Raw genomic sequence first — 10,970 nt, forward strand, 5'->3', positions numbered from 1 at the left:
TATGACCAAAAAAAAAAAGGGTAAACTCAGTTAGCTGTTTAACTCCATTTCTGGTATACATATACACAAATATATCTATTGATACAATACTCCACGTGCACAGATACATATTCTAGCATAGAAGCTTGCAGATTCCTATGATTTTATAATACAATATGATGGGATATGATATATATATATACACAATACCTCCCTCTCTGAAGAGCCCTCCCTAGACTGGAGATACTATTCACGACTTAAATAGATTGACAGAAGCTCTCCTCTTCCTCTTGCCGAATACCTCTCTCTCTCAAAGTCTTACGCCCAGAAACATTCTCTCTTCTCTTCCTCTTGCCGATAACCACCATCTAAAAACGGTGTATTTAGGAAGCAAAACCATATTACCTTTAACCACCAAATCGGAAACTAGGAATCTAAACATAATTTAGGTTGAAAGGCAAATCCAGTGGATAAAAGAAGAAATAAACTTTGAAAAGATTGAGAATCTGCTACATGGAGCAGATTTGAAACAAAAAATCCAAAACCCCCACAGCCAGATTCAACAATCAATCTGTGGTGAAACAACAAATGCTTTATGGGGTAGAAAGTATCATGTCATTGATTTACCTTATGAAAAAGATTTCCATGAAAAAACATTACCCACAAAAGCAAGACCCATCCAAATGAATCAAGAGATAGAAAAGCACTATAAAAAAGAAATACATGAACTCCTTGATAAAAAAATTGATTCGACCTAGCAAATCTCCTTGGAGCTGTTCAGCTTTTTACGTAAACAAAAGCGCTGAACTTGAAAGGGGAGTCCCAAGGTTAGTAATCAATTACAAATCGCTTAATCAAGCCTTACGGTGGATTAGGTATCCAATACCTAACAAAAAAGATTTACTTCAAAAACTTCATGATTCAATAATCTTTTCAAAATTTGACATGAAATCAGGGTTTTGGCAAATTCAAATCACCGAAAAAGACAGATACAAAACAGCATTTACAGTTCCATTTGGACAGTTCGAATGGAATGTAATGCCCTTTGAGCTGAAAAACGCCCCATCAGAATTTCAAAAAATAATGAATGACATCTTTGGTGCATGCTCAGATTTTATCATAGTATACATCGATGATGTCCTGATATTTTCACAAAACGTTGATTCTCATTTCAAACATGTCAAACATTTCATGAGAATCACATCAAAAAATGGTCTGACCGTGTCTCCAACCAAAGTCAGCCTCTTTCAAACAAAATTAAAATTTTTAGGACAATATATCAGCAAGGGAACCATCATCCCCATAGAAAGGTCGATCCAGTTTGCTGATAAATTCCCTGACCAGATCCATGATAAAAAATAGCTACAACGGTTTTTAGGAAGTCTTAATTATGTTATATACTTTTATCCTGACCTAAGTAGATTATGTAAACCCCTCCATAATCTTCTGAAAAAGTCTCATTCTCCTTGGACTAAGGAGCACACAAAAATAGTGAAGCAGATCAAGCTTCAAGTCAAAACCCTGTTTTACTTACACTTGGCAGATCCAAATACTGACAAAATTGTTGAAACAGATGCCTCTGAAGAAGGATACAGAGGAATCCTGAAACAAGTAAAAGATGGAAAAGAGCAAATTATCCAGTACACTTCAAAGCACTGGAACAACACCTAAAAAAATTATTCAACCATAAAAAAGGAAATTCTTTCTGTTGTTTTATGCATCGCTAAATTTCAATCTGATTTATTAAATCAAACAATTTTACTACGGATCGATCGCAAATCAGCAAAAGAAGTTCTTCAAAAAGATGTCCAAAACATTGCTTCAAAACAGATTTTTGCCAGATGGCAAGCGATTTTGAGCATCTTTGATTTTGACATAGAATACATAAGAGGAGAGACTAACAGTCTCCCGGATTTCCTAACAAGAGAATTCCTGCAGGATCCACCATGAGCCAAAGGACTCGTTCCTCCAAAAAAGAGGCTTCTGCCTCAAAACAGGTGGCTTCTAGCTAGCTCTTTGTTGGGCAAATCACTGTCAACAGCCAGATCAAAACCTATCGACAGACCCTTCAAAGGGAAATTGACAAGCAGGGGAACATGCAGACCCTGCCAGGTAAAATACCTAAAACTCAAAAGAAAGAAAATGCTCTTGCAATAAAGAGCGAATCTCCTCAGAAAAATGACGCATTAGTCCAGCAATGGATTACTGCATTAAAAGATAAACCAGATTTAGCACAAGTGCTTTCTGGAATATCTCATCCTAAGCCTGAGATCAGCAAGGGAGAGAGCTCTGGGCAAATTGCCACAAGAGCAAGAAAAGATCTCTCAAAACAATTTCAAAAAAGGAAACCAACTCTTCTAAAATGGCGTCATGGTTTCCAAAAACCCAATTTCAAAACATTTTGATCATGGAAGAAGGATTTTACAATGAAAACCCTTTCTTTACATCTTCAAAATTGTTTCCCAAAAATTGGTATTTTCGGCCTTTGGATATTTTAAAACCCCGGGAATACTATGAGAAAATTTTGAGTGAAACATGTTCGATTGAATTCAAGCATCACCTCGTTCCTAATTCACCAAACACCATATCCCATTCTACTGCCAAAATCCTACGAGTCATCCACCCTAAGGAATGGAATGAGTGTAACCCCAACCATATCTGTAAATTCCAAGCCAGATTTTCGTCTAATCTACCATACAATCCCATGTACTACTATTGGGATTACCAACAATCCTGGTACAATGCTTTCTTGTACCAAAACCATGAATTCAGACACACCTGGCTCATTTTCTTTTATTTCAAAACATCAGCCAAATTCCCTTACTGGTTTGCCCATTGGTAGTCACTCTGGGGTCCTATTCTAGACATACTGCCAGCCAAAGTCCATGAGACATATCTTACTTTTGCCTCCCAATACAAGTCACAGGGAAACCAAACCATATTCCCCATGCTCCTCCAATTTTTTCAAATCTTTGGACTATCATGGGTACAAAACTGAACATTTTGCTACAAACCTGATCCCCAAACAGGTATGCAGACACTGGCCAGAATTTTCAAATGTAAATGGTGGATTAAGTTGGAAAAAAATCATCTTGATCACCAATTTATAATTGAATGGTTCCGAAAAAATGCTTTAGTCTCTGACAGGCAATGGATGACCATCAAGTATTCCTCCAGGCAAAGGCCAAGGCTTCCTCATTCCTGTCAGCCACAAAAGATGACACGTATCTTATGAGTCGCCTGAGTCAAGTGCTCATGGAATTAAAAGATCTGAAAGCCACTTCCTCAACCCAAACGAGTTCTCTCAGGGAAGATGAGGACAGTGACATACTATCAGATTGACAAAGTGTTGGCCCCACTCCGCGATAAGGCCGAAGACGTCCAACCACTGCCCTTAATAGTAGCGCAAAAAGGACAAAAAACCTTTCGGTTCACGTGGCCGACAAAGTCGGTAGGGTGGCCCCACTCAGCGATAATTCCAAGTGCGTCCAATCACTGCCCTTTACAGTGGTCCAAAACAGACAAAAACCCTTTCAGTTCGCGTGGTCGACAATAGCAGCATGCTAACCCCACACGCGGCAAAACGTCACTGTAATCAACAATAAATTACTGTTGTAATAGTACCCCGCATGTGAAGAAACAATATGATGTGCTTCAGATTGCAGCCCAACATGTATTCGAATTTTCGGGACCAGACACTCATTCTAGAAGACTCCATAACAAGAATTTAGCTTAATTAGATATTGAGTTTCCTATATTGCTATGATATAGTTTCCCTTAATTAAATATTATTTCCTATATTAGCTTGAGTCAGTAATCTTAAATTTCATATTTCAAATTATTACATTACTCTATTTTAGGAAAGTAATCTAGAGGATATCAGATATTAGTTTCCTATTTTAGAGTCAAGGGGGGTGTCTTCCCTCTATATAAATATGCACCTACTGTAAGAGGAGAAGAAAGACGAATTTGATGAATATTTGAATGAAATTGCCTAGAGCGTTTCCTCTATTTTTCTTATCTAAACAAGTCCTTTGTTTAGTGGCGAAAACCCCGATTCTTATCGTTCATCCTTGAGCGTGGCGAATCAACCCGACTTTTCTTACTCGTGGCGAGTCATCTTATCGAGTGAGTTTTGTTGGTTCTACCATCCACCCTTCTTTCTTATCAAGTTTTGGTTCGTGAGCTTATCATTTGGTATCAAAGCGAAGGTTCTGTTCTTGTTGGCCGATTGAAACACATGAGGGAGTGTACATACGAGTGTTTAGTGAGGAATCATTTTGAGGAACGCAATGGATGAGGAAAACGTCTATGAGGTTCCGAGGGGACTCATACTCGACCAAGCCCAGCTCCTTGGGTTCCAGTAGGGGCAAGACGAACTTTCTGCACGTCTTGATAAACTGACCCAAGTTGTTGAGCGAATGGCCTTGGCACGTGCTGCTGTACCACGTGCGCATCGAGTTCCCAGACGGAATGTTCAAGTGGAAGATGAAGCTGACTGGGAGGATGAACTACCTGATAAAGAAGAGCAGCCGGTTCCACGACGGGAGCAAAGGGGCGTCGGTAACAACCTCAAGTTGAAGATTCCGTAATTCAAAGGCACGAGTTCCCCTGAAGAGTACCTCGAGTGGGTCCAGCGCGTCGATAAGGTGTTCGAATACTATGAGTACTCTGAAATCTAGAAGTGTCAGTTTGCTGCCCTCGAGTTCACTGATTATGCGAATCTCTGGTGGGAAAACATAAAAGCACGACGAAGGAGAGATGGCGAGAATGAGATTCGTAGTTGGTGGGAGATGAAGAGACTTATGCATAGAAGATTTGTGCCTGAGTACTACAAGCAACGGCTTTATCTTCAATTGCAAAGTATTAGGCAGTGTGGTATGTCCGTAGAAGATTATGTTAAGGAATTCAAGCTACTGACCGTGGGATGTGAGCTGCGTGAGTCTCAAGAGACCACCATTGTGCATTTCTTAGGAGGTCTGAATAAGGGGATTGCGGATATGATCGAACGACAACCTTTTGTGTCCCTAGAGGATGTCATAAAGCTAGTCATTAAGGTACGAAGGCAACGGAAACATGGCCAACTAACTACGCCAAGAGTGTTCAACCTGAAGCCGGTGATTGCTGGATCCACACCCCAAGGGTCAGCCTCAAGGTGGAATGAGCCACGAAAGGAAGTTGAGGGCTCGCTCAAGTCTCAAGCTGAGTTGGCCAAGGTGAAGGAGTAGGAGGTCGATCCACAACCCCCTGTTTGGTGCCATGACATTAAGTGCCTTGAATTTCATGGATTCAGACACTTCACCTCCGAATTCTCCAATTGGCGAGAGGTGACCATCCAGAACCCTCACCCTGTCAAAAGTGAAGTTGAAGAGGCCGTTGTAGATGTTTGTGGGGTTACGAGTAAGGAGAAAGTGGAATATGCTGATGAGGGTGAGAAGCTCAAGGTTCAGCCAGTTGTGAGTTCGGAATCAAAGTTGGAAGAACAGCGGGAGTACTTGGAGAACATTCCGAAGGTTCTAATTTCAAAATCTCCAAAGCGAGTCCTGGAGGAACCCATTTTAAGCTCAACCCAAGAGGAACTTCAGGAAGAATTTGCTATTGAAGATCTATCGATGGTTTTTCATCAAGTGAAACTTGAGCTACCTGAAGCGCACATGACTCCACTGAGGAAGGGGCAATCCAGCCAGAGAGTTGATTGGCGAGGAAGAACAAAGAATCTAATCTATGAGGAATTACAAGAGAGGGTTTGTACAGAAAAGTTGGTCATTAAGTGGCAAGCTAAAAAGAACCGAAACACATACATGAAGACCAGCAGAAGATTGGCGAAGACTCGATGACGCGTCTTTTTCCAACCGAGAGGGGATGATGTGCTTCAGATTGCAGCCCAACATGTATTCGAATTTTCGGGACCAGACACTCATTCTAGAAGACTCCATAACAAGAATTTAGCTTAATTAGATATTGAGTTTCCTATATTGCTATGATATAGTTTCCCTTAATTAGATATTATTTCCTATATTAGCTTGAATCAGTAATCTTAAGTTTTCTATTTCAAATTATTACATTACTCTATTTTAGGATAGTAATATAGAGGATATCAGATATCAGTTTCCTATTTTAGAGTCAAGGGGGGTGTCTTCCCTCTATATAAATATGCACCTATTGTAAGAGGAGAAGAAAGACGAATTTGATGAATATTTGAATGAAATTGCCTAGAGCGTTTCCTCTATTTTTCTTATCTAAACAAGTCCTTTGTTTAGTGGTGAAAACCCCGATTCTTATTGTTCATCCTTGAGCGTGGCGAATCAACCCGACTTTTCTTACTCGTGACGAGTCATCTTATCGAGTGAGTTTTGTTGGTTCTGCCATCCACCCTTCTTTCTTATCAAGTTGTGGTTCGTGAGCTTATCACAATATAAAGCTACACAGTGAAAGGCGCCTCCAAGCATCCATAAAAGGGCTCTTCCTTCTCCAATCTAAGAAGGCTTACAAGGGTGCAATACCTCTCTCTCTGAAAGGCTTACACCTAGAAACATTCTCTCTTCTCTTCCTCTTCTTTCTTCTCATAATGTAATCATCCGGCATGTAAAACCCGGATCCTCCTTCCACCTCTCATCAGTGTAAGTTCCAGTGTAAGAATGGGTTGAGATTTCCGTATCTCTTCCCCATATGTCTTTTGTTTTTTCCGTATCTCTTCCTGATATGTCTTTTGTTTTATTTTGTTTCTTGATCATGTACTCTATGCCCATGTTGGGCTAAAAATCTGAATAAATCTTCCATGTTGATATTCGAAGTATTAGATCCTCCTTCTTGAATACTCTGTGATCCCCTAGTTGGTCCTTGACAGTCGTGAATGGTATCAAAGCCAAAGGGGGAGAGGATGCATGTTTTGTTCTTTCTCTTTTCGTTTTCGGTGTCTGCAATAGGTCTCGTTCTTAGATCTGCTTGCATGCTTAGTATCTGATCCCTTTGTAATTTCCTAGGATCTAGTTCGATACTTTCTCCACCTGTGTCTGGTAGTTCGTCATAGATGTGTCGGAGCTCTAATGTCTATCTTGCGCTCTAATGGTCCCCACACATTCTAATCCTTAAGTGCATGTTCCTAGCCTACTGAACCCTTGTTTGCTTAAGTCCCTCTGATTAGGGCTGCATTTTTGGGTATAACTGGGGGAGTGATGGTGTAAGGATACGGTCTAAGTAGATGGTGGTTATCGACAAGAGTAGAGTTATCTCCATACATATTTGATGATAAATCCAGGTACAGTAATTGGGGTGAGAACCAGATTTGAGGAGGTACACTGTGGTAAGGCTGCTTCGCATCTAGGTATGTCTAGAACTCGGTCTTAAGAGAAGCTGAGATGTGAGAGTAAGTGCAGGATAGCATCTTCGAACACCTTAGCATTTGGTCTAGATCGATAGAAAAGTTTCTATTAGATCGTACATAGACTATTGAATGATGAGGAACTGATATGCTGAATATCTTGATAAATATTTGTAATACTAGAAGATTTATTTTTCAAAAAAGGAAAAGTATAAAAACCCATTTTTGGTTTGGGATCGAGACAAATTGCATTATGTGTTTTTATTAGGGATAATTAATCCCCCTGTGGTGTACTCCGTTAGATATGGGGGGTTACGGCGTTAATTTTTTTCATTTTCAGTTCTTAATCTTTTGCCTTTTAATCATTTTGGCTCTAAATCTTTTTTTATATACCCTAAACTTTTCATTTTATTTCATTTTAGTTATATAAAGAAAATTGAAAGGGAAAAAGGGGCCGAGGCCGCCAGTCGGCAATCCCGACCCCTCCACTGAGGTCGTCGGTACCCACGAAGGACACAGGCGACCTCGGTGGAGGGGTCGAGGTTGTCGATTGGCGGTCCCACCCCCGAATTGATCGGGGACATCCGACTATCGAAATGCACCACATGAGGGGTTAATTGTCTCTAACAAAAACACATGGTCCAATTTGTTCTGACTCCAAACCATAAAGGGAGTTTTTGTACTTTTCTTATGTGTGTATATATATATATATATATACCAGAATTACCGTATTAAAAGATAAACCAGAATTAGCACAGGTGCTATCTGGGATATCTCCTCCTCTGCTGGAGACTAGTAAGGGAGAGAGCTCTAGGCAAATTGCCAAAAGAGCAGAAAAAAGTCTCACAACATTTTCCGATAAGGAAACCAGCTCTTCAAAAACAGCTCCATGGTTTCCAAAATCATTATTTCAAACTGTTTTGATTATGGAAGAAGGTTTTTACCATGAAAACCCCTTCTTCGCAGCATCAAAATTGTTTCCTGAAAATTGGTATTTCCGGCCATTCGACATTTCAAAAACCCGGGAATACTATGAGAAAATTTTGAGTGATACAGGTTCAGTTGAGTTTAAACACCACCTTGTCCCTGGCTCCTCAAACACCATATCTCACTCTACAGCCAAAATCCTGAGAGTGATCCACCCGAGAGAATGGAATGAGGGAAAACCATACCAAATCCATAAATTCCAAGCCCGGTTCTCGTCCGATCTCCCCCATAATGCCATGTATTCCAACTGGGATTACCAGCAAGCTTGGTACAATGCATTTTTGTACAAAAACCATGAGTTCAGACACACCTGGCTGATCTTTTTTCATTCCAAAAATACGGCCATATTTCCCTTTTGGTTTGCCCACTGGTGGTCTATCTGGGGTCCCATTCCAGACATACTGCCTCCCATAATTCATGAAGCCTACATCATGTTTGCTTCTCGATTCAAACCTCAGGGGAACCAAACCATTTTCCCCGTGCTTCTCCAATTCTACCAGATTTTTGGATTATCATGGGTTCATAATTGGTCTTTCGGATACAAGCCTGATCAACAGACAGGCCTGCAGACACTGGCCAGAATCTTCAAATGCAAATGGTGGGTTAAGTTGAAGGTAGATCATCCTGACTCGCAAATTGTTCTCAATTGGTTCCGTAAAAATGCTCTTGTCTCAGACAAAGCACAAGTGGACCACCAAAGCTTTCTCCAGGTCAAAGCCCGCGCTTCGTCCTTCCTTTTAGCAGCAAAAACTGATGAGGATTACATAGGATGACTTAGCCAGGTTCTCCTGGAACTCAAAGATCTGAACACTACTGCTTCGTCTGCATCAGAATCCCACAGGGAAGAAGACGGCAGTGATTTCTCTTCAGAATAATTGCTAGCCTCAGCAACCGAGAGCGTCCGCCCACTGCAATAGCACGTGGATCATTACCGGATAAAAAACCTTTCGGCTCAAAAGGCTATGCCCCACATAATCGGCGCAAACTCCGGAAGCGTCCCACCACTACTCACAGTGGTACCATAACGGACAAAAAACCTTTCGGCGAACGTGCCCGACATAAAGCAGCCTCCTGTCACTTTTTGCGACAAAAAAGGTCACTGTAGCTACAGTTCTTCCACTGAGCTCGACAATACCCCGCATGTGAGTGCACAGTCCAAAGCTGCACAGCGACAAGGCATCCACCACTGCCTATAAGAGGAGTCTCCTTCCAACATCGAGGGACACGACTCATCCACCGATAATACTCTTCTCTTCTTTCTCTCTTCTTCTCATATGTAAACATCCGGCTCTTATAACCCGGATCCTCCAACCCCCTTTCTGAGTGTAAGTTCCAGTGTAAACATGGATTGAGTCTTTACAGACTCTTTCCTTTTCTTTCTTTCTTCTCATGTCTTCTTTTGTTTTCTTGAACATCATGTACTCCCTTCGGCCCATCATGGGCTAAGTTTCTGAATAAATCTTCCATGTTTTCTTCCTGTATTCCATGGTTATCCCATACGATAGATCTTGGGTAGAAATGGTATCAGAGCCATAGGTGGGGATAGGATGTATATTCCGTATAGATTCTTGTATTCAGTAGAGCTCATAGGTCATATTATTTAGGACCGCCTTCATGGCTGGTAGTAACTCATCATGTGTTCTTCCTATAGTGTATTCTTGCATATCCTATATAATGTACTGAAGCTGGTAAACATGATAGGAAACAGACATAGATCATTATCTTTCTAGGTGTCTAGATCCGATATCACAATGAACTGAGGCTAGATTAAGAAATAATGTAATAGGCTCTAATGTCTATCCAGTCGCTCTAATGGACCCTACACATTCACCGTTCATAGGAACCCGGGAGGAAGTCCTAAGGTATTACCGTTTTGTAAGTCCCGATGGTTAGGGCAGTGTTCAGGGAAAAAATTGGATGCGATGGCCCGGTAGTGTTATGAGCACCGTCTAAGTAGATGGAGGTTATCGGCTGGAGAAGAGTTATCCTAGTACATTATCGTTCGTCTAGGAACAGCAGTTGGGATAGGAATTGGATCTTTAGTAAGAGATGAGCTTTTGGAATTTGTTCGCCTACTATTATTGTTTAAACCAGGTACAACAGTTGGGTAAGGTATGTGCTAGAAGCTGCAGGGAGACACTGTGTGAGGCTTCTACCGATCGTCCAAGTATGTCTTAGATCTTGATCTCGAGAGAAGCTGGGTAGGAGAATTAGATACGGTTAAGCATCTTCAACCCACTAGGCTAATGGTTCTATACATCTGTAGAGCTTTCGTCTAAGATAGGTGTGGAATGCTCTAAGGGTAAGGAACTGATATGCAGTATAGAAAGTCTTGATAAATGTTTGAGAGACTGGAAGATTTATTGTTTTTGAATATGGATTGGTTTAAAGCAAGCTCTTCGAGTACATGTTCTTCTGAAAATAATTTCGATAATGATTCTGTTCTCAACAGAGATGAGGTCAATTTGGAATGTTTTGATAAGTCTATAGATGATTGGGAAATCCCAAGAATCGCTTCAAAACAGATTTATAAAAACCCAAAATTCCAAATATTTTCAAAAACTGATTACACCATAACCACTGAAGAGCGGGACATTCCCCTAAAAAACTCTTCACAAACCATAAAACTCTTGAACCAAGAGTCATTGAAAAAACATAATGATAAATACAACTTCATCCATAT

This window comes from Punica granatum, chromosome 3, assembly GCF_007655135.1.
Source record: "Punica granatum isolate Tunisia-2019 chromosome 3, ASM765513v2, whole genome shotgun sequence".
NCBI classification, from domain to species: Eukaryota; Viridiplantae; Streptophyta; class Magnoliopsida; order Myrtales; family Lythraceae; genus Punica; species Punica granatum.